This window comes from Manacus candei, unplaced genomic scaffold, assembly GCF_025592945.1.
Source record: "Manacus candei isolate 608988 ecotype Guabito, Panama unplaced genomic scaffold, ASM2559294v1 h1tg000028l, whole genome shotgun sequence".
Classification (NCBI taxonomy): domain Eukaryota; kingdom Metazoa; phylum Chordata; class Aves; order Passeriformes; family Pipridae; genus Manacus; species Manacus candei.
Window position 1 is genome coordinate 37,882,390 of NW_026138076.1, and position 22,982 is coordinate 37,905,371.

General features: G+C 39.5%; 1 long non-coding RNA gene across 1 annotated transcript; it reads left to right on the plus strand.

The window, feature by feature from the left end:
* The first annotated feature begins 5,289 nt into the window (after positions 1 to 5,289).
* LOC127472119 (uncharacterized) lies at positions 5,290 to 21,338 on the plus strand. The gene is made up of 4 exons (XR_007904878.1): positions 5,290 to 5,384; positions 13,377 to 13,552; positions 16,764 to 16,878; positions 21,268 to 21,338. It is a non-coding gene; the product is annotated as an uncharacterized LOC127472119 (long non-coding RNA).
* Positions 21,339 to 22,982: the final 1,644 nt, after the last annotated feature.

Consider the following 22,982-nt stretch of genomic DNA (forward strand, 5'->3'; position numbering starts at 1 on the left):
GTGGATTGCCACAGCCATTGGCTGAGGACTCAAGATATGAAAGTGAGTGACAGAGCACAAAATCCAGCGATGGTAACCAGACGTGAATTATTTTGCTTTATAAAAAGAGATGCCATTCAGTCTGTAGATGCATCTCAATAAGAAGTAGGAATGAAAATCTGTCTTAAAATGGCTTATGAGAATGGACAGAATAGTTGGATATTTTATACTAATCTGTCTTTCTTGCTGATGTCTGTAAATATTGAGCTTCGTTCTTTGAATTCCTATTTGTTCTGTTCTGGCATTATTATCTCTCCATCATTACCAACAAATGTGGAGTAAGCCATATGGAAAAAACAAAACCATATTCTAAATTATGTTTCTCTCTCTCCTGTCATGTGAGTATTAACTCAGATAAATGAATTTAAGCTATTCCTGGGTCCGTTATCAATCTACTATAGAGAATGACAGTAAATTACTCTCTTTGTTTTTTAAAAACATTTTAAGATGTATGTAGTGAGAGCACCAAACAGTAATTCACCCTTCTGAGGGATAATACCAGTCTTTGCAGCACCTGTTCTCCCACTTCATCTCTGAGTCAGAACTGCAGCTTGCCACAGCTTTCCCAATGATCTACAGAGAGCGGTGTTCTGGGGAAAATGCTTTTTAGTCATTGTGAAGTAGATCATATTTTGTCTGTCAGCTCTTCAGAACTGGTATGAATTTCTTTCACTGCCTGCCAAATTTATTTTAATGCTGACCACACATAGATATTAAATGCAGCTTGCCTGCATGTTTTTGCTCAGATGAAGCACATCATTCAATGAGATTCCACAGATACAACTTTGAAAAGTAATGTTCCATGATTTAGCTGATAATTCTGGTAGAGAAAATGGAAAGGATTGTATCTCATTCAGTTTTAGGAACAGGAACTCTGCACAGCTTGGAAAAGTAAGGGAGTAATACTGTAGTCATCAGATATAAACATGTGACAAACCTGCTGACTGAGAAAAACCTGGTTTGAGACACTTGGGTCTTAGTTTGGATGAGCATTTGGGTTACCTCTTATTTGAATTGTGTGCTGAATTTTGGGAGGTTTTTTACAGGTCCTTCAGAGAGGTTATTTTTCATCAGCATCGTGATTAGTGACACACGTCTAGATTTCCTGACAAGATACCAGTCAACCTTCAAAATTGAAAGTGAACATATTTCCCTACAATGAATAGATTTCTTTCCCCATTTATTTGCCTTCTGTTCCTACTTCTGATATATATCTCTTCCATACATATTCTCATTTTAGATGTACATATAAAGATAGTATATATAGAGATTATAATTTCTTAATGACATATATGCATATACCTTGTGTATACATTCCCCCAGTGTAATGCTACACTGACTCAGAAATTGTACAAAGTGGCCTATGGTTCAAATTCTAGCAAAACTATAAGAACTGAGAAGAAAGTATAAATTGTAAACCTAAGACATGCCATTCCCTTTCCCTTACATCTCTTGACTTTTCTGCATTTTAAAGGGCCTCCAGGGCCCTGCACAATAAATTTTACATAGGTTCTGACATGAACTTTCCTGTAAGAAGTCACCAACCTTGTAGCAGTTTGCTCATTAGAGATCAAAGCAAGGGAAGATGCTGTGAGAGATTTTTATGAGCCCTACCTGCCCTCTCTCTATAGATCTTGCCAAAAGGGCATTCGTCATTTAAGTTAATGTAGAAATAGATAATTTGCTAAAAACTACTAATTTTCAACACTATCAGAAATCAGCATCACCTTTTGTAAGCTTGTGTCTAACTTATTTACACCTTAAATGTTCTGGCCTAACAGAGCTCTACTCTTTCTAAGTGTAGAATACCACTTCTGCTATTCCTTTACATGATACTCAGTCCTTTGGTGGATGTGTCCACAGGACAAACTACTTTCTGGCCTTACTTTTGCAGCAATATGATGACAGCAACATTTAGTCCCTTCCTTTTGTCAGGGAAAGCAAAGTTAAATAAAGAAATCAAAGCCCCTTCACAAGTCAAAGTGAAATTCCAAGTAAACTAGTAGAGAGTGCTTAGTGAATAAAAAACCACACATGATTTCAGTCATGACCATATATAGCATAAAAATGCGGAGTTAAAAAACAAATCAGAAATTAAATCATTCCGTATAACTAAGTTACCAGGTCCTGGGTCCTCTGATATCTAAATCAAAGGCTAATGCAACAGGGCCATGAGGCACCCTTTGCACCCCAAGAGTGTCCTTCAGGCTGTCCTTTCTATTGAAAGAGGTTGCAGGGGTACACATGCTTGCATGAATGCACTTTCTACCTGCAGTTTGTCTGATGTGTGTCTCCAGCTCCCACAGGAGCCCTGGAGCCCTCCAGGTGCCCTGGAGGGGTTGGATCATTCAACTGGCAGCTCACATCCTAACTCTTTCACCCGTTCACATGAACAGGCTGAGACTAAATCTCAGCAGCTGGATATTATTTTACTGGTGTAATCATTAGATCCAGCTCCAAACTAAAGTTAGTGAAGGTGTCCTATCACTGTAGTGCCTTTGGATAAGCTTCTCATTTGAAGGCAGAAGGTGGCAGCAGTCTTTGAATGTATGGGCTTGCCAGCGAGCATGTTTTATAGAGCACTTCTATTCTCTCCGACACATGAACAGTGGGCTGAATATACCAATTTTTGGTAGCTGCTGGCAAAAGGACAGTAGCTATTCTTTTTCATTTAATGGAAAGAAAGCATGAAAAAGCATTATGATTTAGCCCTTCTATCTCTGCACAAGATTAATTATAGCTAAAATTATCAAATCCTCAAGTTCACAGGCAGCATTCACTTTAAGGAGAAAACATTTTCTTGTTGATTTTTGTATGCAGTTGTGCTAACCAACATTTTCAACAAAGTTGTTTTGTTTTTTTTATAACAGCAGCATGTAATAGTGAGAAAACTATGTGAAGCTGTGTCAATTCAGTACAAGATGAAAGGTCCAGGTTTTCGGAGGGGAATTATTGAAAATGCAAATAGTTGTGTCTAATGTCCAAGATTTTTGGCAACTTCTGAAGATGCTGAATAGTACTCATTTATTTTTTTTAATTGGCTGAGGAGAGCAGGAATGACTTTGTAGGCAACTGGCTGCTGCATTCCCACTGGGGTGGGATGAGAAGGACATATTCTGCAATTGGATTCCTTGTTGATGCAGAGTTGCTAAGAAACATGATTCATTCCTGGCACTGTAACTTGCTGTCACCATGTAATTCCTGTGTCCTGCCTAATGCCTGAATAAGTAACGAACATCGTGAGTCTTTCTGTCTGATGACTGTGCAATTACCATATACAAAATGCAACAGCAAGAAAAGTTAAGACAATTCTGCTACAGGGTGAGATAGGGAAATATGCAAAGTGAAACTGCCTCAAGAAGGGGGAGGAAATGAAGCTGAGCTTCTGGCATCCTGGGCTATTAAGTCAGTAGCTGAAAGAAAAAGGCATTGCAGTAGCATCATCGTACTGCCTTGTCAGAATATATGCCAATTCGGACTCCAAAGACCTGGGAGATGGAAATGAAACATCTAGTTGTGGATTTGGGGCACCACACTGCTTGGCTCTTCAGAATCTTTATTGCTCTGAGATTTCACAGGTGAGAACCCTGTTCTGCAGAAACCTTACATACCTCCAGAAGGTGTGTGGTAAACAAACAGGAAAAATGAAGTGTTAACTTTTCAACTTTACACTGGGCTTCTAGGCAGTGCTAAAATTTCTAAAGGCTTTTGTAGATATAATCCTTCATTAAATATTATTAATGTATTATAAATGGGTTTAAAATTAATATTTGAATAATAGACATATTATTATAATTGATTTGAGGAAACTACAGCCCTTAATACTAAATGCTGTCTGCCACTGTGTGTAATATTAAGGTCGTCACATTAGTACCTCACCTCTACCTACCTTAGGAGGGCGTGAAAAAATGTCTTTAATTTGGTGTTGTTAAAACAAGGTTACCAAACAAGAAAAATAAATACATGTATTTTTCTAATTAAACAAGTAAGGCAACCTCTTCTTAATTTAAAAAAATATCAAAGGAAAAGCTCACAGTCAATAATTCTACCCTGGGAGAAAAGAAAGGCAGAGATTAATAAGAAATTCTGTTAGTACATGCCTGTGTATATGAGAGTAATTATCTCCCTTAATGAAACTGGACAAAATTATGTATTTCTGCACACAGTAGACAAAAAAAAATATGTTTCGCTTATTCAACTAAATTTTCTAGGGCAGTAAATTAGTACATTCCTCAATAATGTCTGAGTAATACTTCACTATCATCTATTTTATCTTTTTCTTCCATAATATTTATTCCTGCATATTTCCCTGTATATTGTGTAAATGTGTATATCAGGTCTATTTGTATATTTTCCTGTACAGAATCAGAGGAAAGAGGCACATTTCCAATTATCCAATCCTGTTATAAAGGGTACCACTTTTTGGCCTTGTTAAGATGCAAAAAATACACTGTGTGTGTGAATTCTCCTTTTATGCTATTCTTACAGTTTCCTGCTTCTCAAATAGCTATGGGATGAATCTGAACATAAAGTGAAAGAGCAGATCATAGTGCAGGACAATTTATTACCTGAATGTGTGTCCTAAGTTTGCTGTGCCAGTAAGGAGTAGTAACGTCATTTCTGCATCAGGTCTTGCAGGACTCCTGCATCCCCTGGGGATGCAGAGGATCTAGCCAGGTTAGTATAAATAAGTCAAGCTTTTTTAACTGTGTTGTGGTTTCAGGGTAAAAAAATCAACTGTAGTGTCTCTCTATTTCCATGGAATGTGTCCACAGAGTTCAAGACCAGGCAATCACCTTCCTTTTCCAGCATCAGCTGGCTACCAGGAATGGTGCTGACTCATTACCTGCTGAGCACAAAGACATGTACAGATACCAGGATACAGATCTGAAGCATGTCCCATAGAGCAATTACTGTCCGTGGCAGGGAGATATACTTTCTCTTCACTTCATGTTTGACCCTTGTTGATATTTCTCAGTCCAGCGTGAATTTAGTACCATGTTAATGAAATATGAGGAGCACAGCTAAATTAAATCTGTTCCAATTCTTTGCACCAGCCACTCTCTTTTCAGCAGGATATTCGTAATGAATGCAAACACAGAAAACAGGATGACAGCCATGACCACCTTTTGAGTCAAACATGCTCAGATTTTACTACCTTTCCAATCTGTCTCCTTCCTGCCCAAGGAAAAGAAAAACATTGGAAATATTTTCCTATGTGTTGGTCTGCTTGAAAGAATTTTGTTTTCTGCAGTGCTCACAGAATATAGTGGGCACTTTCCCCCCAGATAATGGACCTGAAAGCTACTGAGCACTGACTGCTGTGCAGCAAAGCACATGTGCAGGTAAGTTTAAACATGCATCTAAGTGTTTTGCAGGATCAAGGATGGAGTTTATCAGCATTTTGCTGTATAAAGGATAACAAAGTACCAAGTCCAGTGAAGGAACATTGAAAATTCAGGTTTAGGACATTCACTCAAAAATAGTCAAAGGAATTGGATTTTGGTCAGGAGATTGTACAACACATTAAGATGCAGATGGTTGATCTATGCATGAGAAGCAGTCCAAGGTGTTTTCCCAGAGAACAGGAAGGGGTTTTTCTGAGAGCTAATGGCAAAGAAAACCACTCTTGAGGTTTGCACCTCTTTCTACAGCATTGCAGGTGTTCGTGGCAGAGCACAGTACCGAAGTCTGAACCAACTCGGATGAAACAGGAGCTGCAACTTACTGATATTTTTAAGAGCTACAGGTTTTCCAAATGTGTGAGTACCCACTGAGACCACCAGAAAGGGAAGCATGAGCTTTCCATCCTTCTTCATTAAAAGATTTAAGCACCTCAGAGCTCTTAAAAAAACCCACTCTATTCTCTTTCTCCTTTTCCAGTTCTCTTGCTTTCAAACCCACCTGATGCTATCAATAAATAATTCTATTATAAGTACATAGGAATGGCTGTCATCCACAATTTTGGCATTTTACACATTCCTTTCATGGATTTTTTGCTAACTCTTGCTAGAACAAGAGCTGAGACAGAAATAGATAATAAACTCTCTGACTGTAGAAATTTCCTGGCAAACCACTGCACATTCTATAAATTTTTGTTGAACTGTAGGGATCAAAATTAATTCAGGAATACAAACTAGCTACTTACTTTATACTCTTGGAATTTATTCACTTGCTCCAAAAGCCTGATTAGGAACCAAGGCTGTCATTTCAGGACACTGGAAGGATCAAATATATGGTGAAAATAATTAATTTTGAAGTGTGTGACCTGAAAAGAATTGCATGGTATATATACTCATATTTAACATTTAGTTTTACATTCATTTCTTCTACGTGCTAATGCATACAAATTATGACTGACTTCTAAGCTGTAAGTCAAAAGCAGACAACCTAATAAATTATCCATCTGGTCTTCTAGGTGCCAACCTAAGTAGTAATAATAATAATAATAACAATAATGGAATTATAATAGCACTGAACTAAAAGGCAATCTCTAAAAATCATTGCATTTCACAGGCTTGTAAGAATATGCTACCTAAGATAAGTTAAATGTAAATGTAAGTCACAGAAAAATTTCTACTGTAGCATATAGGAACAGCACATCATCAAAAAAAACTGAATTAAAATAATCTATCCATATGTTCATCAGTAAAAGGAACAGAAGATGAGATGTCTACATTATTTGAAGTGGCATGCTTTATCCACACTGGTGGATGGCAGGTGGTGGCAGGTATCCCTGCACAAGAATTATAATGAAAACAGTGTGCATCTTTTTCATTTCATCAGAACTTGTCTGTTAACCTAAAATACTAGCCAGGACAAACCAAAGGTAAAAATCTGCCTAAACCAACAATTTTCTTTGAAGTGTGGAAAACCAGCAACAGCAGTTTTCCGTGTTCCTGGGTATAGCAATAAAATTGTGTGAAATACCAGGAGAGCAGAGGACTTTCGTTCCACATAGATGATTTAAATATTGGCAGAATACAACTTGGCTGCTCTTTGTCACTTTTCCTGCAGGTTCACGGGCTCATTCTTTCTGGATCCTGTGCACAGCTCGTTGTTACCCTCACACACAGCTATCAAGGGAAATTACTCCCCTAACATAATGTCTTGCTACTCTTGTTGTACTAAGTGCTGTGCAGTTCAGTGGTAGAACTCCAGTGGTCAAGATGTTACTGGAGCACAGTCAGAGTTCAGGTTGCAGAAGTTAATATTAGGCTAAATACCTGTCAATAATTGCTGCCCAACCCAAGAAACAGAAAGCGTGGAGATGTTGATATTCTGGCAAATACCCTTTCTGGTTTTCCTAAATAGAGGCATTTAAATGGGTGCTGATATCACTTTCCTAGACAACTAGGATCTTGCTCATTCCAGGATGTCTTATCTGGTATGTCCTGATATATGAATACTAATAAATAAATACAAGCATACTAGTATATGTCTCTAATATACTTGCACCGTTAAATAGTCTTTTATGACATTTGATGAGGTCACATTTTCTGAAGATTCTTGCATTATTCTTAAAAGAGACTTCAAAAACTCTTTTAAATGTCTTCCATCGAAACATGTGCTTGCTCAGGTCTACATTTATCCAGTGCGGTCCAGCCAGCATATGATTAAGAAGACTTCAAAACGCCTCACAGGAACAGTTTCATAGCCCTGAACTTTAGGCTTAACTACACCCATTTGGAAATGTGTTAAAAGAGTGCCTTTAAGACCTTAAATTAGCTTTTCAGCATCTAAAGGGATCCTACAAGAGAGTTGGAGAGGGATTTTTTACAAAGGCATGTAGTGTCAGAACAAGAGGGAATGGCTTAAACTGAAAAAGAGTAGATTTAGATTAGATATTAGGAAGAAATTCTTTATTGTGAGAGTGGTGGAACAAGTTGCCCAGAGAAATTGTGAATGTCCCATCCCTGGAAGTGTTTAATCCAGGTTAGGTAGGGCTTTGAACAACCTGGTCTAGTGAAAGGTGTCCCTGCCTATGGCAGGAGGGTTGGAACTAGGTGATCTTTAAGGTCCCTTCCAACCCAAACTATTCTGTGGTTCTGTGATTCTGTGAATTTGGAGGCATACTTCATGATTAATGTTTGCAAAGGTGTTAGCAGCAGCTCTATAAGCTGAGCACTCAGAAGCACTATCAACAAAATAAGTAAGCACCAGAGAGCAAAGCCTGGTCTTTCCAGTCTAGCCTTTCCCACTGCTATTCTAGTATTTTAATTCATCATCAGGAGTCCATCATAACCTCTTCTCTTTCCTCTGAGAATGGTTACCAAGAGAATCCTCCTTAATATAAACTGGAAACAAAGTATCTCTCATCTAAGAGTGTTTACCTTTGAGATAATATAATGATGAACAGTAAAACAAATGCAGATGGAAATGCTGCAAGTACCCTTGGATAGCAGGAAAGCAGCTGATATTAATGATGCTCTTTGTACAGCACCATTTCTCAGAGACTCCAATCCCTAATTGACTTCAAGAAAGTGTACATTTACACAGATCAAGAGAAGAGTACTGTGGTACAGATTTATCCTTGCTTCCTGCATTGATCAACCAGCTTGTGATGATTTGGACCTCAAGCTGACTGAGAGTGAAAAAAAATTGTTATGAAATTATATTTAAAAATTCCTTTTCTTAATTTTCAACTGCTCATGCAATTCTTTAAATAGGCAAAAATAAGCTCACCCAATTTTTTAAAATCTTGACTTAAATGTTTGAACACTGCTATTCTGATTTCACTTTCCTGGTCTGTGGTGTGAAATTACCACAGATATGTAGAGATGAAATGAAATGCATTAGGAAGAGTAAGAGGGACTTCTCTTAGACCTTAATTTCTTAGTCAGCAGCATTAGCTTAGCTTGGTCTGATAATGGCTAAGAAGACCTTACTGTAGTTACAGTAAAAGAAATGTAGAAAAATTAAATGCACCTGTCCTATTTTATATCCACTATAGCTCATGCATTCCCATATCAAAAGACTTAACACTCTAGATCAGCATTTTGGAAGTGCTAAATGGAGTTCATTTGACTTCTTCATTTCAGTTAGGTCTGATAGACCATTTTTTCTTGAAAGTCAACCACATAATTAGTAAACTCATTCCTGGTGGCCAGATGTATCAATAAAGCCTTCTCTGAGGGACAGAACAGAGCTGCTGTTCCACTTAGTTTCAACTACCCATTGGTGGGAAGAGGCACATTGGAGCTGTGAAAAGATGGCTTGGCCACAGAGCTGGTAGAGCCTCAAGCACTGCAGTGAAAGTAAGCTGCAACTTACTTAAAACCTTTTTAGGCAAACATCCTGAAACCTTCCATTCTCACTATGCTTATCGTGTCAACAGAAATGGCAAAACTGGCATCTAATCCTGGTGGGTCAGTGCTGCAGACCAGTGGCTGTGTTCCCTACTGGGAAGGCTGACCAGCTTCTGCATAACTGAGTGGGAGAGGAAGGGAACACTGTTCTTGGGAGACCTTAATGCTACACCTGAAAAGTATACGAGCATTTTTACTTTTCCTCCAAAGTTTGGGAAACTATGGCAACAACTGATGAAAAGCCAAAATAGTTAACTGGGTTTCAGTGAAGGTTGCAGTGACTGGTGGTGCTGTCAAGTGGGTAGGGTTTCTAGGTGCACAGTGCTGGTCTTTTTGTTGGTAGTCTAGTCTTTTTGCTGGCCTGTATCCTATGCTGTTGGGATTGTGAGAGCCTGGGCTAAGGATGGCTCTGTCTTAGGTCTTGTTCTTGTCTGTATTTTCTGTAACAGAGAAAATATATAACACATTTTCAAACAAAACCAGTCTGGAAAGATTTGCAAATGGTGTTTAGAGGATCTCATTAGCAGGTCAAAATTATGCCACAACTTGGAGTAGCAGCCTGAAAAGACATGATGCTATTCAACAAAAAGAGGTGATTATTCCCATCTAGACAGAAGTTACCACTAGCATATAGCACTGGGTATAATTGGAGCATGGGGCCAGTTTTACATTGCAAGACAAATGCAAGACACAGTGAAACTGGTACAGCTGTTCCTGACCTGAGGCTGGAGGTGGGTCAGCTCTTTCAGACCAGATTTCCTTTGCTTCTGATGCCTTAGGATTTTTGGGATTTTTAACTTTTTGTAGATTTGTAAGTAGCCATGTAGTAACTATAGATTTTTAGTATAGTTGTATTGTCTCTCACATTTTAGAATAGTAGTTAACACTTACCAAAACCTATTCCCCACTTCATATCGAATTTTCTAAATTCTTTAGGCTTGTTTAGGCTCCTTTCAAGGCAGGACTATGGTAAATACATCTTGTTTAAGAACGTGTGCACCCCAGGCCAGGACAAGAAGATACCATCATAATCAAAGCAACCTTCAAGCCTGGAACCCTGAGAGGGGTTCTCGGATCGGACCATAAATTGTGGAACCCCTGGATACGAGTACATGCCTTTGTACTCCATGAGCCAGAAGGCCTTAATTAAAAGAGGTGCTCTCTATTTTATCTGTACTAAATTTGCCTGGTGAGTTTTTTCTCCTGATTTTAGGCAACACTTCCAATGTCATCTTTTAGCAACAAGAGAAAGTGTAACATATAGCTAGGAGAAGCCTGTTTGCATTTTCTCCCAAGGTGGCTAAATGGGCCTATAAGCTGACACAGACACATGACTTTAGCTCTGGGCTGAATTCCAGCTTATTAGCTCTCCTGAAGACTAAATTTCTGACCAGGATACAGGCACAGTATCCCCACAGACATTAGTGAGCGCAGCATAAGCATACTCAAGGGCAAAAGATAAACCTCCTGCTTTAGTACTTCCTCTAGTTTTTGTTACCCATAAAATTCCAAGGAACATGTTCATGTTAGAAGAAGAAAGAACAAATGGAATAAAGGTAATTCAATGGCTAAAACATAAGTGCTCCTAATCCTATCTCTCTGTAGCACCTGCACCAGCAGCAGCTGTAGGAGCTGGAGCTAGAATATAAAGTTATATGAGTAATTTAAACAATTTATGTGCCAAAATTCATATTACTAAAATATATCCTTAGGGATGTTTCAAAAGCATAAACATTTACAATTAATGCAAGAGAAAAAAAACAAATCAGGGGGTTGAGTTTGGGGTTTGGTGTTTTTTCCTTTATAAAGACCTTTATAATTGTGGATAAATTGGATAATTTTGCCTGCAATGAGGGAATGCATCAGGCTGATTTTTTTAACCTTCACAAAACGATTTCTCATCAGACACTGAGTGAAACAACTGTGAAACAACAAGCAAAAACTGGTGCTGCTGAGTGAGAGGTGAATTTCACTTGGCGTTTTATCTGACCCTCACAACAATATATCTAAGTGATTCACATTCTTTAATACATTTATACTCATAATGAACCTTTAAGATAAAAGACAATCTCTCTGTCTAATGGAAATGTACTACAGCATAGTTAAGATATCTCTCACATTTACTAGACAGGAGCCTGCTCTGGATTTACTCATTATATCATCCTAATAACTTGATAGACTGGGTATACCCACCCTAATTAAAGCATTCCTTCTGCAAAGAATTACTCAGGCATCACTGAAAGGCAGAATTACATGGACAATCATATGACTAAGAAATAAACTGCTTTTTTACATCACTGAACTCTCGTTGCTCTGCTATGCCTGTAAAAAGCAACACTTTGGCTTTGCAGACCAAAAATACCATGCCTTTTTCTCGCTAATGGTAAAATCATAGGAAAGGGGAAAATCTGCCTTTGTAACATCAACCTTTTTTTCCTCCTATGAGAACTGTGACCACCAAATACAGTTCAAGCAACAGTGTTAGAATAGAGCATAGCATCTATTCTATTATCAGAGGACAAATATTTTCATGTAAACTCTAGTTGCGTACAATCCCCTGCAAAGTCACCAGAACAGAACCTGCTACAAGCAGATTTTTTATTTTACAGTGACACCTGCAGTGTTGGGAGGAAAGTGCCACTAGCAAGAGCAGTGCTGTTCAGTTGTTTTGTATTAAGACACATGCTGATTAGCTTTCAGGGCAGCCTGTGAAGAAGCACAACACGATGTCAGGCTTGGAAGACATTTTCCAAAAAGCACAGGTCCACCACAAGCTCATCTATAGGCTTGATTAAGAGCAGGGGTTGATTAGCTGGTGTTACTAAGGAAGCCAGGATTTTTACTCCCCACTCACTGTGGCAGGGGGGAAATCACATCTCCTTTTGAAGCAGTGGTAGCTTCCAAGCCTTACTTGGATTTCAGCCTTCAGATTTTTAATTAGAGTTACAGAATCACATAATGGGTAAGGTTGGAAGAGACAATCTAGTCCAACCTCTAGAGTGTCCTCTAGAGCACAGCCTAACAAAATTCAGCTGGCAGCTCTTGTTACAAAGCAAAACCAGGACTGAGTTTGTTTCTGAAGTTTATTGCCAAGTCTGTGGCAAACTGTCCCTCTCCACAGACAGGTATGATTCAAAATATGCTTGCATATTTTCCCCCAGTTGTAACTGTGCCATTCATATTGAAACTACTGAGCTGCTGTGGGTAATCTTGTAAGATAAATGCAACTGCTGCTAAAAGAAATGGTTCATGCTGTATTCTCACTAATACTATATTTGGTTATATTTTCCAGTCTTTAACCATCAGTGTGACCATTAACAGATAAACAACTCTTAAAAAGATTCAGGTGTATGCGACAGTAGCCAGACTTCAGTAACTCACAGATATTTAAAGGTACAGACTGCTACTAGTAATGATGAGTTCCTCCAGGATAAGAGAATGTTTCTTGGAAGAAGATATGTAAACAAAATTTCTTGCATGTTCAAAAAGGAGTGGGGCTTCCCAGAAGGAACTGATGACCTCATTTCATGCTTGTTAAAATGTATGCCTAAAGACTTTTGCTTACATATATATCTTAATGAGCTTTCTGTGCAGAGAGGTAGAAATATATGGACATATATATTGGACTAGGAAAGAGGATTTTTTTTTACCTCTAGTTTTGATATTCCTCTTGGAAGTGGACGAATGAGACAAGGCTTGAAAGATAAAGACTGGAAGTGAGTAAACCTAAGATAGAACCTTATATAGCTACAAAACACTAAAGAAATAAACATATATTTGCAGAGATTTGCTTTCACTACTTCCATGTTCCTGTTTCTGATGGGAGGGCAATCCAAGGCACATGGATGTGTCTCAGGTGAAGCATGCTACAATTTATGGAAAACAAAAGTTCCACCCTCATCTCTGCAACTGCACCGATGCCTTGGGAAAATTGTAGATCTATGTGTGGGCACAGACATTGTTTTTTCCTCTGCTCACCTCTAACTAAGGGATGTTTTTCTTTTACACTGCCTGTGCTGCACCTTTAAGGTCTTAATCCATCTCTGGAAAGTCCTGTTTGGTGTAGTGATCCAGTGCCCTGTATGCAGAGACGCTCATGTCAGAGGAGCCTCACCGTTCCCAGCTGTCTGCAAAGGATCCACATGTCATGCTAGTTTTTCATCTGCCAAGCAGACTGATTTACATGAATACAAAGAGAGCATATGGTAAGAGAACAGCTACAAGGTAATCCTGTTAAAAGATGTACTCTTTCTGGGGAAAGCTGGATTGTTCCAGCTGAGAAGCTAAGCCTGCTCTTGTTAGTGGGAGTAAGTTCTGGCCCATTTCTCTTTTGTTATTCCCCTACATGTTGTTTGTGTTCAGCCACAGTCTATAGGGGGAAGCGGGTTTGGAGCCGTGACTAAGCGATACTTGGGAGTGTGTCTGTACAATTATATTCCAACCATGTTATTTGATTTAAGTACCAGACCTGTGTTAAGGGGAAACATGGGTATGCCTCTACTAGAGGGCCACAATCCAGTACGTGATGACAACTGAAATAGAGAGATAACAATCCTAAAATCCTCTGGAGAGATCAGTACATCAAAACAGATGTTTCAGGCCACAACATGCAATTTACATTGTGCAGCTGCCCAAATTTCTCTCAAGGGGCAGTCTTGTTCTTTAATCTTCATGTTGTTGCTGTAACTATTCCTTCCTGTGATTTTCTTCTACAAGGCAAGTCACAAAGCAGTAGAGACTCATATAATCCAATGGAGGTTTGACTGAGGGGATAGGTCATAGATGGGGATTTGGGAAGCTTGGCCATGATTCTGGGTTTTACTGGCAAGCTTTTCATTGCATTGGATAATGCCTTTTTCGCTGCTGCTTGCCCCTCCTTTATCTCCATTGCCTGTTCAGCCTGAAAGCCCTAGAATTAAATGATGTCTTGCATGTTTGTACAACCCTCAGCATGCTGCAGCCTTTATCTCCATGTTGTGCAATTCTCTACTGACCAGAGTGTTCATTGCTTGCCTGCAAGAACTTTCTGAGAGCATTTTGGACAAATGCCTACTTCTACAAGGTGTTAAAGGGCCTGGTTTAATAGCACTTTGTAAGAATTTTCCTGGGTTTCCTACAGAAAAAATATAGCAATTCTTGTCTAAAATTCGATCAGCATTCAAAACTGTACTCTAAGTAGGGCAGCATCCACGTGTCCTGCAATTAGGTCTGTCTGATGATTCAGACCATACATTTTCTATGTGACTAAAAGAATGAATCCCTTAACCTTTTTACATTGACCAATCAGCCCAGAAATCCTTCCCACCTTGTGTCTCCACTGCCATAACTTCCATAGGCTATCCCCTACATGACCACTGACATGTGTTGTCTTTGACTATTCTATTTTGCATTATTATTATCATCATCATTATTATTACTTTCTTTATAATATTCACATTTACCCAGATACTTTTACACATTTTAAATTCTTATTCTGTCATATACAGTCCCTCTATTCCATATATTGTTCTTTCACAGAACATAAGGTAATTTTGATAAATATAACATATATCAAAATGCATATATATTTATTATCCTTATCTACTAATTTGACTTTCAAGTCAGTGGTGCCATTTCTTACCAGGCATTGACTGAACCTGTTTTTCTAGTCTATTCTAGTGAATAAGCACAACTGTCTTTGGCTTGGGGAAGGCAGGAATAGCTACAGTCGGAGGATCTGTATCACCTTTTTCAGGTCTGAATTCAGCTGAATGTGTATAAACCATCAACCCTTTCATTCTGAAATGATAGTGGTTGGACTACTTGCCTAATATAGTCCTTTATAACTTAAAGCATGCTCTGTTTTATTCTGTATATCTCAGATACTGCAGAATTAGAATAAAATGTAAAACCTTTGCAAGTGCTTAAGCAGTGTGTAACTTATTCCCCAAAACAATTATTTCTGTGGAGGCTGAGGTGTGTAACCAGGCAGTTTGAGAGGACAAGGGACAAAGGACAAAACAAATCATTCATTCTGAGTACATTGTGGAAGTCCAAGAAGGAAAGAAAACGCAGTGAAAGCTCATTTCACCCCTGCATGCTGTATGTTCCTACATGCTCAAGACATGGATAAAAAGACAGATGGGAAGTGACTGACTTCTAAGAGTTGCTCAGCAAGCTAATGACAGTCAGAAACAGACCTTGGCCCAGTGCCCAGGAAACATAGGCACAGCGGGGCTGTCTGCACCTCAAGAGCAAGCCTGTGAGACCCTGACCTTAGTTGCAGGAGAAAGTAAATTCCTTCTGATTCTGAAAGATCATCTTCTTTTTTGAAAGTGTGACACGGAAGACCTCTCTAGATTTGCTGTGAACTTGGTAATCAAACAGAGAAGCAGATAGAGTGCATCGGTGTGTCACTGGTGCAGTGACACGTAGACTAAAAATTCAAGATCATCAACAGTGAAGCAAAGGTAAAGCTGTTTCTTTGTTCCATAAATATCAAACAAGATATAACCTCTGAAGAGTTTTTCCAGTCTGGTCTAACGGAAGGTGACCCTGCCCATGGCAGGAGGTTTGGAGCTAGATGATCTTTAAGGTCTCTTCCAAACAAAACTATTCTATGGTTCTATGATTCCATAATCTTTCATTTCAGAATTACCTTTTTTCCAAAACATGGACAAGTCAGGTTCAGCCATGTATTTGTTTCTATAACAGGAATGCCTGCAATTTATCAAATAAAGATGCCATCAATGATCTTCAGTTGGTGCAGATCAGTACAACTCCATTGAAGTTCTGGGAGTTCAGGTCGGGAAAGAAAGGGCACTGCTTATTTGGGCTTGTCCCATAGCTACAACAGAGCTGAGATTTCTAAATTGTTGCACCACAGGAGACCAGACAACTTCAAGCTGCTACTGTTAGTTTTTCTTGTGAAATCTACACCTGCTTAATAATATTCCCCTTGACATTTAACTTCTGGAGACACTATGTCTGAGGTCACCAGCTGAAGAGCCAAGTGTAAGGACAATTTTTCTTTGTTACCTTGGGACTTCCATTTTCAGCATTTCAGCCTCTAACAACAAAGCAAATATTTTCAGTATACCAGTAGTCAAGAAGGTTTAAAACTTTCAGTAAAGCCCACTTAAACTTCCAGTAAATACCATTTCAAGTGAGAGATGATGTTTTAAATTCTTTCTTATTTTATTTGCACAAACTGTCCCTAGCTCAGCACCAGCTAGAGCTTGCTAAAGCTTGCAGCTGGTATCCTTTGAAAACTTCTCAGAAAGCAGAGTAAAGCTTTCCAAGGGGTCCCCCAAACACCTGCTAATTTAAAAGCACATAATGATACATTGTTAACGGATTACTTCCTGTAGCAATAACACTTTTCACTCTTTTTTTGTTTGTTTGTTTGGGGGTTTCTTTGTTTTTGTTTCCAAACAGTGCGACATGATGGCTGACAACAAGCATCACACTCTGAAGTCACTTAACAGCAGTCACCTCCTGCCAGAAGAGACCTAGCAGCAGACATCAAAAGTGGAGAAAAGTCAAAAAGAAAGTAAGCTGTAGAAGCAACACGTGATCATTTAAAATCGATGAGAACCTGGGAAATTCCTTTATTTTTTCCCAGAGGAAAAAGGACAGACTTAGTTTTTTCTATTAATTTATGACTCACCTTTCTGATGGTCAGAATCACATAGGGATTAGGATGCATAAAGGAATTTTGGAGGGCTGAGAGCACAGGGTTACTCAGGTAATGCAAAGGAAAGCCATAAGCAACCCATCAGCTCTGGATGGTTGTCAGTCAGAGGAGACAGATATGTACCAGGACAGGTATATTGGGCAGGATAGAGCTGAGGATGTCAGGCTGAGCTGGCCAGTTCATGGGGTAATTGAAGCCTGAGGTGTTGTTGAGCAGGAAAGAAACGAAGGTAATATTTTGCGTCAACATTTTTAAAGATTAAATAATCATTTTTAGTCAATAGCAACATTCACTCACCAGATACTCTGTGCCTCTGTTTGTAGGCCACCGCTTCCATTTCATGGTAATTAGAATTAGTGTACTCTGTAATTACCTCAAAACAAAAGCCATGAAGTCCATCTCTGCCTGTAAGTCACTGGTAGCTGAATATTACAGTGGTCTTCTTTGTGATGCTGTATATGACAAAGCAAAAAAAAAAAAAGGTTAAGCCCTTGTTTCATGTAGTAACAGGTATCTATATCAGCAGCAGCCTGGTATTTTGGTAGAAGTGTGCCCTTGTTACTGTGAATCACACTTGGATGTAAACTGAAGCAGTAAAGAAAACCATGGTCATCACACTAAAACAGTTAAGGCAGCACATTTTTAAAGACATTTAGTATAACTCCAGCAAATGTGCTGTGTTGGAACAGGAACACCAGACACAGGGACTGCCAGAAGTGTTTTTGGCCCAGGAGCGGGTTCACTGCTTGGCTTCACCAGCAGTGACCCTGAGCCAGGAGCTATTTGGAGAGACACGGGAAAATGCCTCTCAAATTCCTCTAGATGGCACAGCACCTTGACAAATCTGGGAACGAAGGTGCTTGGCAGACAGCAGGAGCCAGACAGCCTCCACTTGTCTCCTGAGAATGGCTTTTCCTGCTGAATTGTGGCTAATTGTTCTAATTCCACTGTTAGAATGGAGCTCTTTCTTAAAGCAAGGTAGGCTTTTGTGCCCAAAGTCTTGCCTTCCCCATCAGCCTCCCAGGGCACCTGGGCTTTGTCAAGCTCTGGACACCCATGCAGGGATGGAGCACACCCCACTGGAGGTTATGCCTTATGTAAGATCTGGAAAAGATAAAGATGGAAATTCTTCTTACTCTGTAGCATGCTATGCTCAGGATTTAGCAATGAGCTGCTGTTCAATTGAATCCCTTGCTCTCTAATAACGGAAATTTTTTCCATGAGAAAAGAGTTTTCATGAAGCCACTAAGTGGCATTGCTGGCCTGTAACAGTAGATCTGAGAGAGACACACAGAATGGTTTCTACAGAGCTACAAACCACATTGCTCCTTGAGTTACTAGAGGAAAGCAGTCTGACCAAGCACATCCAGCTCTCAGTAACAGGACCTCTCCCGTGCCAAATTCACTTGCAATGGTTTACTCATCTGTTGAGTTCCATCTCTTTCTTCTGAAGCTTCTGTCTCATTTTTAGGAGTGGATCGTGAATTGCTTTAACTCTCACATTGTGAGGACAGAAGAGCTGTGTCTTTTTAACCCCAGCTGAGGATGGATCCTGACACCAGAATTTCTTGGATTTATTACTAATCCTGGCTGGTACATCTGCTACTCAATCCCAGTAAACAAGCAACTTCTTTTATCTCCTAGAAAAGTCAGACTGTTCCTAATTAAGCAGTTAGCAATTATATATTTGCCCCCAGAAAACTCCCCACCAGGCTCTCTGCCTTCCCAAATATTCTGTTTACATTTAAAAACACAGTAACATGGGGGCAGGATCTAGTCCATACAGAACTAAATTATGCCCACACTGACACAGAGCACAGGAGATTTACAGAAGGCTTGAGATATACACCAAAGGGGAAAGTACATTTCCCTTGACCACACAGCACTCATCAAAAGATAATGAATATACAAATGACTTTTGACATGCACAGAAAGTTGTAGGCCCAGATTGCACTGTCCATACTCAAGCAGCGTTTCCCCCCTCAAAGTCACCTTGGCCACTTTGTTGGTCTGGGAACGTGCATAAATACAAATGAGCAAAGTGTTCTTCACCAAGGCCACTGCTGTGACATCTTTAACATGCAAAAGATCATTTCTAGAACACCTTGCTTGAAGCATATAGGGTATCTTAATGCAAAGTATTTTTAGATGTAATATTTCTCAAGGCACAATAACTCTGGAATCAAAATGAAGCAGAGGTTGTTAATTCATGATTGCGCTGGCTTCCTTGTGAGTGGCAGCTTGTTAAGGTAGAGAGACTTTATGCATGAGCTGAAGTGTGAACCAAGATCATCGTGCTGATTGTTTCTAGCTTACACTGTTCGCTTTTTTTGCACTAGCAGTGCTGCTATACTAGCACAAAGAAAATAAAGAAATACATGGTAGGCAGGAGAACAGTGACTAACCAAAGAGTCTGTTTACTTTGAGTGGTTGCAGTGTTTGAAGACCCTCAAGTTTTATTGCACATAGTTCTCCCTCTGGATCAAAATCATATTACCATTTGTGTTTACAGCTTGTAAGCTAAGGCAGTCATGTATTTTCCTGTATGGTCTATTGCTGTCTGGTTGTAGAGAGCTCCATCTGCTGCAGCTTTTTCCTTACACCACATAATGATGGTGTATTAATAATCAGAAAGCAGCTATGATCTGTCATTCCAGGCACCACCTGTTTTCAATCATATATAGGGAGATTCTGTTTAAAATAAGTAATTTAAATACTCATCTCTGTGCTCTGCACCCACCAAAGTCCCTTCTCTTTGACCTTCTTTCTCAAGGTGCCCAAAAAAGAAGGAAGATCTTCTAGTACTTAAAGGGGGCTTATTAAAAAGAGGGAGAGTGACTTTTTACGTGGGCAGAAAGTGCCAGGACAAGGCAGAACAATTTTAAACTAGATGAGGAGAGATTTAGATTAGGTGTTAGGAGGAAATTCATAACTGTGAGGGTGGTGAGACACTGGAGCAGGTTACCCAGAGAAGTCGTGAATGCCCCAACCCTGTAAGTGTTCAAGGCCAGGTTGGATGGGGCTTTGAGCAACCTGGTCTAGTGGAACACATCCCTGCCCATGGCAGCAAGGTTGGAACTAGATGATCTTTAAGGTCCCTTCCAAACCAACCATTCTCTGATTCTATGATTTCTGAATCAGGATTTTCAGCAAAACTGCACCAGCCTTATTAGTAGCAGAGAGGTTTTTGAGGAAAAGCGTATGTGTTTGCAAAGTTTAACTATGTCATGCTCCTATTGTGTATGCTCCTGCCTTCTGTACAGTATCCCCAGTAATTCTGAGAAGTGAGGAACATCGTGACTTCACTGGCATGATTTGTTTTGCATCCATAATTGCCCAGGCTGCATGTACGAAGTTGGTCCTATGGCTTTGGAGAGCTCAGCCTGCCACCTCTCTGGGTTATTAGAGGGACTCGGGGATTTAAAAACAACACTACTGTCAGAAAGCTTTGCACCTGTTATTGCCGTAAGTAACAGCTCATGTCACCCAGGCAGGCCAGCAAACACTGCAGCAGCCATGTCATGGACTGAATCAGCCCATGTCAGGCTCTGGTGAGCAAACAGATGGTTTTCAAGCCTCATTTATCCCTACTTGCTAGTCTTCCACTATGCAGAGCTCAGAGAGATCATACAGCTGGCACTCAGTGGTTTTATTCAGAAAGGAGCTAAGCACAGTGACACAGTACTGTGTCTTCCCTCTGCCTCCATTCTGAAGGCAGTGGGCATCAAGAGAGCTCTGTACCTGTCAGGGTTAAGTCATTAATGCCATTTACCTGGAAGGGCTAAGTCATTAATGCTTGTAAAAACAGTGGAAAGGAAAACAAGGTGGACATATCCATGCTGCTTTGGCATAACTTTAACTAGAAAGAAAGTGATGCTAAACTGTTGAAAATGTTACTAGCAAAGCAGTTGAGAAGGGGGGTGTCTATTTTGTGTATCACCTCATTCTTGCCCGGTCTTTAGCAGTACCATAATAAAATGGATGAATAGTTAAAACTATGTGCCAACACACAATTATAATTTAAATCCTCTGCTAATCCTAGCAGTACACTCTCTTGTACCTGAGAGGAAAGGGCGGGAATAAAAACCAGACCTGGCTCCAAGCTAAACAAGTGTCTCCTCTGGAAAGGTAATTAACAGCTGGTCTCCATGGAGCCTTTATCACAAAATCAATAGAAGTCAGTTCTGATTTGCCTTGTTCTTCTTTACTTTGTGCTGCTTTCACTGTTTATAAAAATGTTTGTAGGTTTGGCTGTTGGACTCTCATTGGAAAAATGAGGCTAAGAGGGTTGTGTCAACTGAGGTGCATGAAATCATGTAAGTTTGCCTTGTTCACAGAGGTTTTGACAAATCTTAATTTCAGGATTTCACTCTGCCTGCACTTTCCTGAGCTTCCTATGGCAAGCTGGCATTTTTATCTTCTTGTGCCCTTACAGAAACCATATCAGAATTCTGACTCATATACATTACATATACTCAGTAATATGACTCGGGACTTTTTTTCAGACTACTGTGACAGCAGCTGTCCTAAACACAAGAAAATTTAGGAATAAAACCAGTGTTAAAGTGGAAGATGGAGCTGTTTCTATAGTTGTGCACACAGATGTGGCTCCCTCTAGGATCATCTGGAAGGGCTTTAGAAACCTGGAGTGAATTCAAAGAATCACAAATAATTAAACTTAATCACATAGCTAAATATACACATTTTATCAAAATGGAGAGAGGAGATGGACATTTATTGAAATGGGGATATCCTTGCAAGAAGGTTAACAGACTCTCTGTCAAATGAGTGTTCAACCCAGATCAGACAGTCTTCTAGAAGTCTTATCACAGATAACATAAAACCCGTTTGGCCTCATGCAGAAATCTCTGGATAACGCTCTAGCCAGTGTCACAAAGCACGTTAGACTAGGTGAATACAGTGTTTTATTCTGACCTTAAATCACATGAGCATTTGATTTTCTAGCTGCCTGGTATGGTCAGCATGGCTCACAGCTCTCTTTTTAATATATCTTCAGAAAAAATAAGACTCTGTCTCAGATAGCTTGCATTAAGTCCACAAAGGACTCAGAAATTAAGTCTGATTTCCCATGCCTTTTGAGATCAGCTAATGATCTAGATCTTGTTCCCTTTCTCAGTACCCTTTTTTTGGTTTTTCTCATCTACCCCGACCTTCGGAGCTGTAATAAGAAGGAACCTGAAAGTGGAATATGTTCCCTTATCTGTTGGCTCTATCCCAAGATACAGCAGAGCTGCCTGGGAACACAGGCTTTATGTGGTACCAGGGTGTTAAATATTTATTATATAATGTGTAACCTACACACCTTCTTTCCTTCACATCCCCCTTTCCACCTTTTTTTCACCCCTAATAAGCTTACTTGGCTACAAACAGGAAATCGTAACTTAAAGTAAGCCCTGCTGCTTTTTGTGTAATTGGCAGGGAACAAACTGTTGTCAATAACAAACCAGGAGGACTTTTTTTTTTTCACATAAGCAGTGTACAGTGCACAGGACTTTTTTCCTATGGATTCTGTATCAGTTTTTCCCCTTACCATTTACAATAAAATGAGGAAATGAGATTAAAATTTCAATATTGAAAGCACACTGGCCATTTAGGTTATACTTTGTTTAGTAGTGCTTCATGTTTACTTTGCCGATATAACCTTTCCAGATATTATCCCCTTCTGGTACGATAAATAAATATTATCTTTAAAATAGAAGCTTTACATCACTGCATACGTAATAGGTCTGAAAACATGGACACTTTGTAATCACTATATAGCCATTTGTAGGTATTGAGCTGCCTGTCAAGTTGTGAGCTTTCATATGTGCAGAAAGATAAAGAGTGAGATGAAGAATGAGAACTTGTTGACCCAAATGCTCTCTGTAAAACCACCATCTGCAAGGACTGCGAGGAACGAAAGTTCTCTAAAAGAAATGTTGGATTTCTCTTTGAAGTTC